At 45.9% G+C, this 6338-nt stretch overlaps 1 long non-coding RNA gene across 2 annotated transcripts; it reads left to right on the plus strand.

The window, feature by feature from the left end:
- The first annotated feature begins 184 nt into the window (after positions 1-184).
- Positions 185-1557, plus strand: LOC306832828. 2 transcript variants are annotated; one of them, XR_013780272.1, is made up of 4 exons: positions 185-367; positions 1004-1165; positions 1250-1354; positions 1444-1557. It is a non-coding gene; the product is annotated as an uncharacterized lncRNA (long non-coding RNA). The 2 variants fall into 2 exon arrangements; XR_013780271.1 differs by having other exon boundaries at positions 185-1165.
- The last annotated feature ends 4781 nt before the right edge of the window (positions 1558-6338 follow it).

Consider the following 6338-nt stretch of genomic DNA (forward strand, 5'->3'; position numbering starts at 1 on the left):
TGTTGACTTGATGGCTTCATGCATGCTCTCATGCTAGAAGACTGAGGCATAAGCTCACTGGTCACAAGAACAACATCATTAAGATAAGAACACAGTTGTTGAAAGATAGATATTTGATATTTGTTGGTTGAGGACAGACTCGTTGTTGTTCATGCAAATTCTCCTGATGTTGGTTTCAAATATGCACATCCTTTGTAACACTTACTTTGGACTGTTCCAGTCCCAAACAGGTTTTTTATTCCACATATTCTCTTCTACAATGAAGTGTCTGAACTTGTCTTTTCTACTGTCTTTTCCTCCAGTCCTACATATTGCAAGTATGGATCCCACCCTGTAACTGTTCATTCCAACAGTGCTTTAACTGACAGTAAGTCACCAATGTCTTTTGATAATGGAGCTTGACAATGTTATTTCTGTTAATCAGTGATCTGAGTTTGTCCAAACAAATGTCACAACTGATCCATAGAAAGGCCTCTTTTGTCCAATATATACCTAAGAGATAAAAGGCAAACTGGAGTTTAACAAAAAAAATGAACAAGATGGTTTAGGTGCCAAAGTGAGATAATTTCAGGGTCTTTAACTTGTCAGTTCTGAAACATTTTGACACACAAAGAAGAGTTTGTGTCAGTGTGACTTTCCAATTACCCTCATACTGAATTGTTTTAACTTCTACATGAAAGCTATTCCCCATGTTGATCACTTTAACAGAAAGATGTTTTTCTGAGTGAGAACAAAGCGAAGAACACACTTCCTCTTTGCAGCATGAAATGTGAAACGTGAAGAACAATATTCCAATTTACACAAACCTGTTGGCATTGTACCTTTGAGCACATGACCACACTGATCATAACATGTAGCTCAAAACACTGGACCAACAGAGCTGCTCGCATGGCTCTAAAACTACCGTAAACACTTGTCTTCTGCTGTTCAAGTAAACCTATCCGCCTTCATTTGAGTCACTGGAACAATGTCTGCTTCACATGGAAATGTTTGTGTTTGTCAGAGTCCAACTTCACCTGCACGTACCATTCCCTGCCCACCTGTGAGGGGTGTCTGCTCTATACCGTGGACAGCAGGACCAACAATAATTTAATCCATATCATGAACATTGATGAGCCAAAAACCATTGCAGAGGTGGAAAGCTATCGGGCATTTTACCTGATGGGTAAGATGAAGAGAAAAGAAAAGACGTCCTTTGTAATGTGAAACATTTCTTTATTTTAATCTGTTTTTTTATTTCTGTCTCTAGCTAAAGAAAATCATATCAAGCACCATGAACTGGCACATGCCATGAAGCAGGCCAGGTGTCTTGGTTTCACAGGAGAACCAGACTTCATCTACGACCCCGAGGACAGTGAGTGACCCTAAACCTGTCTGAATCATCAAATGGAGACGTGGGATTTCAGACACAACTGATTTGTATCATTCTCTTTCTCTTTGCAGCTCTCTGTGACAAAAGACATGATTAGGACGGAGGTGATTGAAGAACGATATAAACTTCATTGAAATATGTTTGGAACTGATATTTTCAAAGTAAATAAAATGTTGGACTTGAAACTTAAAGGTGTGGCCTTTGTCTTTTTTCTAATCTAATAAAAAGATTGTTGGGGACATTAAAGGGACTGGTTTACACATTAGTGTTAACAACATGGTTGAGTTAGAGCTCCTGAGCTAATGGGGGGGAACTGGCATCTCTCCAGACCTCCCATCCCCGTTCGCCAACATTCCTGCTCTCGTGTGTGACCACAATTGTTTGCCCACATGTTTTGGTGGCATTGTGGACAATGCTCTGACATATATATATATATATATATGTATATCAGGGTTTGTTGTGAGACACAGTTAAAGGATGCTGTCTTGTGGTGTGTGAGCCGTGGTAGCCTGGTGACTGTGATAAGAGCAACCACTAGCTGACCCTCAGGAAGAAGGAAGGTCTCATGATTCCTTCTGAGTAGAAATATAATGAACATGTAATGTCTATCCCTCAATTTTTTGCCGCTTATCTGGGGCCTGGTTGCGGGGCCAGCAGTCTAAGCAGAGACGCCCAGACTTCCCTCACCCCTACACCTCCTTCATCTCTTCCGGTGGGACGCCGAGGTGTTTCCAAGCCAGCCGAGAGAGATAGTCTCTCCAGCGTGTCCTGGGTCGACCCCGAGGCCTCCTCCTGCATAGGCCAAAGGTGAGGGTACGAACGAAGATCGACCGGTAAATTGAGAGCCTCGCCTTTTGGCGGACCGATAGACCGATAGAGCGACCGGATGACTGCGGACGCGGATCCGTCTGTCGATCTCATGCTCCATCCTCCCCCCACTCCTGAACAAGACCCCAAGATACTTGAACTCCTCCAACTGGGGCAAGGACTCCCCACCGACCCAGAGAGGGCAAGCCACCTTTTTCTATTTGAGAACCATGGCCTCAGATTTAGAGGTGCTGATCTTCATCCCAGCTGCCTCACATTCGGTAGCGAACCGCCCGAGTGTGCGTTGAAAATCCGGGTTCGATCAATCAATCAATCAATCAATCTTTATTTATATAGCGATGGGGGGGGCGGCGGAGTCTGGGCAGGCCATCCTCACCAACAGTCCCAAGGAACCTAAGAGAGCTCAGGAGCTCCCAGAAATGGAGTTCAATGGAGCCAACAAGACCACATCATCTGCAAAAAGCAGAGACGAGATCTTGTGGTCCCCGAACCGGCAACCCTCCGGCCCCTGGCTGCACCTAGAAATTCTGTCTATAAAAGTAATGAACAGAACCGGTGACAAAGGACAGCCCTGTCGGAGGCCAACGTGCACCAGGAAGAGGTCAGACTTCCTGCCGGCAATGCGAACCAGACTCCTGCTACTCCCGCCCTTAGCAAAGGGCCCTGAACCCCATACTTCCAGAGCACCCCCCACAGGAGGCCACGAGGGACACGGTCAAACGCCTTCTCCAGATCCACAAAGCACATGTGGACTGGTTGGGCGAACCCTCAAGCACCCGCTGGAGGGTGTAGAGCTGGTTCAGTGTTCCGCGGCCAGGACGAAAACCGCATTGTTCCTCTTGGATCCGAAGCTCGACTGACAGCCGCATCCTCCTCTCCAGTACCATGGAATAGACATTCCCAGGGAGGCTGAGGAGTGTGATTTCCCGGTAGTTGGAACACACCCTCCGATCCCCCCCAAGGCCGACCGAAAGTCCTCCTGCATGGCCTCCCCGAACTCCTCCCAGGCCCGAATTTCTGCCGATACCCGTCATCTGCTCTAGGAGTCCTATGCACTAGGAATGCCCGATAGTACTCCTTCTTCAGCTTGACGGCCTCCATTACTTTCGGTGTCCACCACCGGGTTCGGGGATGGCCGCCACGACAGGCATCGGAGACCCTGCAACCACAGCTCAGAGCAGCTGCTTTGACAATGGAGGTGGAGAACATGGTCCACTCGGACTCAATGTCTCCAGCCTCCCCCGGGAACTGTGAAAAGCTCGTCCGAGGTGGGAGCGGAAGACCATCACTACACGTTTGGGTCTGCCGAGTCTGACTGGCTTTCTCCCTTGCCAGGGCATCCAACTCACCACCAGGTGGTGATCAGTTGACAGTTCAGCCCCTCTCTTCACCCGAGTGTCCGAGACACATGGCCGGAGGTCAGATGACACGACCACAAAGTCTATCATCGACCTCCGGCCTAGGGAGTCCTGGTGCCATGTGCACTTATGGACATCCCTGTGCTCGAACATGGTGTTTGTTATGGACAAACTGTGACTGGATCAGAAGTCCAATAACAGAACACCACTCTAGTTCAGATCAGGGAGGCCGTTCATCCCAAGGAGCCCATTAACAACCATATTAGCCAATCAAATCTAACAGAACGTATGACTTCACTGGGGCTACGACCTGTGAGACCCACTTGTAATATTTTTAATCTGATTTACATTACAAATACATAATGCACATGCATATTAGCACTTTCCACTGTGTAATACACATTGCACTGAGCCGGAGGGTCTGGCCCCAGCTGGCCCCACCAGCCAGCGTAGTTTGACTGCAGACACAAACTGGAGTATTTAAATTTAATTTTTTAGAAATAATCTGATGCGAATTACGAACTTTCTTATCAAAGCTAATACCTAATGGCTGTGCCCCACCTGCCAATAATGACCAGTCAGCAACTATCGTGGCAGCGCTTTAGGACTCTTCCTTTGAGTCGCAAACTGAGGAGAGCAAGAGCCCCATCCTCCATCATGCACACATTCTACAGAGGCACCATTGAGAGCATCCTGTCCAGCTGCATCACCGTGTGGTACGGCGCCTGCACCGTGTCCTGCCGTAAGACTCTGCAGCGCATCGTGAGAGCAGCTGAGAAGATCATTGGTGTCTCTCTTCCCCCCCTTCTGGACATTTACAACACACGTCTCACCCGCAAAGCCACCAGGATTGCAGGTGACCCCACCCACCCGTCTCACAGCCTCTTCAGCCTGCTGCCATCTGGGAGGAGACTGCAGAGTCTCTGTGCTAGAACCAGCAGGCTCAAGAACAGTTTATTCCACCAGGCAGTCAGGAGACTCAACTCCCTCCCTGCTCTCCCCCCCACTCGTCCCCTCTGCCCTCCTTCCCCCCTCTGCCTCTTGCCACAGTCTGCCCCGACAGGATCTGACATCACCCCCCTCCACCTCCACCCCCCACGTGCTCCACTAATTCACGCACTCTAAAAAACTCTGCACAGCCGTTTATTGTTTATGCTATTTGCACTATTTGCTACACTGCAACGTACTACCTCACTTTTTAACTTAATCTGTACTCTGTTTATATTGTTAATACTTTAATTTATCCACATACTACCTCCATGGTGAAATACTCACAAGTGCCCTTGTCTGTCGATTGTCTGTTGTTCGTTATTTGTTGTCCCAAATGTCTTTAGTTAAGTTATTTGTTTTATAGTATTGTTTTTTTATTGCTACTTTTCTTAGTGCTCTTTTTATGCACTGCAGGTTTGCACTGCGGGTTGGGGGGATTGCAATTTCATCTGTGCTGTATGTTTAACATGGAGCATATTTGACAAATAAAGAACCTTGAACCTTGAGAGGAATTTTAAATAAATATAATTTACTGTCTTTGGAGTTGGGCAGACAATATTTGACTACAACCTCCCAGTGTCCCTACAGTTACAGAGAAAGTTGTAGGCGTTCCGGTGTTTGTAGTATTCCTCAGGACACTTCAATTTGCACATCAAACATTACATGTGTTGACTTGTCCTTAGCTGGTCAGAAACACAAATACACAGACAAGATGTGCTGTCATGCACTACTCCACTTTATTCTGTTTATTCTTATTTACTGTACTAAAGTTCTGTATACATCTGTTCATTGCTGCATATATGTCTGTTTACATCTGTTCATTACTGCATACATGTCTGTTGACGTCGTTAGTCTGATCACTGTTCACATATACCTTCTTTTACATTACACTTGTGTTTACCCCTGTCTACTTACATATTTATTTGTTTACATCTTAGTGGAATCGCTATCCTTTGTATCTCATCATTCAAAGTCACTAGGAGAGGAGGGCCTTAAGAGATGGGAGGTATTCTTCAAAACAGAAGACTGGAAATTGAATGGTGAACGTGAATAAAACAGGTCGTACAATTTGTTTTTTACTCTGGGGGAGCTAAAAGATGCAACGCAGGCTGGAGCGAACACCACTCTAGATCAAGATGGAATAAGTTATGAAAGGCTTCAACATTTGAAGATATGATGACATTCATTTCAATCTGTTGGCGCAATTGTTAGATTCTTACGCACGACTGGTCTGTATCAGAAGATATGAATGAAGTTCACGCTCCTATACTGTAGAGGGCAGCATTACACTCTACAGTGTATACTCTGACGGAAATCCATTATAAGAAGAAGAAATGCGATTACAGGTAATACTGCGGAATGGTGTGAACTGACTTGAGATTACAGCAACTTTGTGGACCTTTTTGGATGTAATTGTTACGTTGTAGGTTGTTTTATCCCCCTCTGCTGGCAATAATGTGTAACTGTTGTAAGCTGTTCACTAATTGGTTTTTGTTTCTCCCTAGGGTGTGTGTGCTTGGGGAATGATTGGAGAAGGCTGATAAGGACGCAGAAACTGGCCTGCTGCCTCTTTCTCTCTCTCTCACTTTTTGTTCCTGGCTCCTGAGAGTCAAACCTCTGTTGATTTGTTGATCATGTTGGTTGAGAACCCTGATTATCAGTTTACCTTTTTTGCGGCTTTTATTCTGGTTTAAGGGTAACATTGTTTATGTAATTAAAGGGGTAGAGGGTACGTTCTCAGTCCGATTGTCCTTTGTGGGCTGGTCTGGGTGACTTACACTTCCATTTTG

This window comes from Symphodus melops (assembly GCF_947650265.1).
Source record: "Symphodus melops genome assembly, chromosome: 12".
Lineage (NCBI taxonomy): Eukaryota > Metazoa > Chordata > Actinopteri > Labriformes > Labridae > Symphodus > Symphodus melops.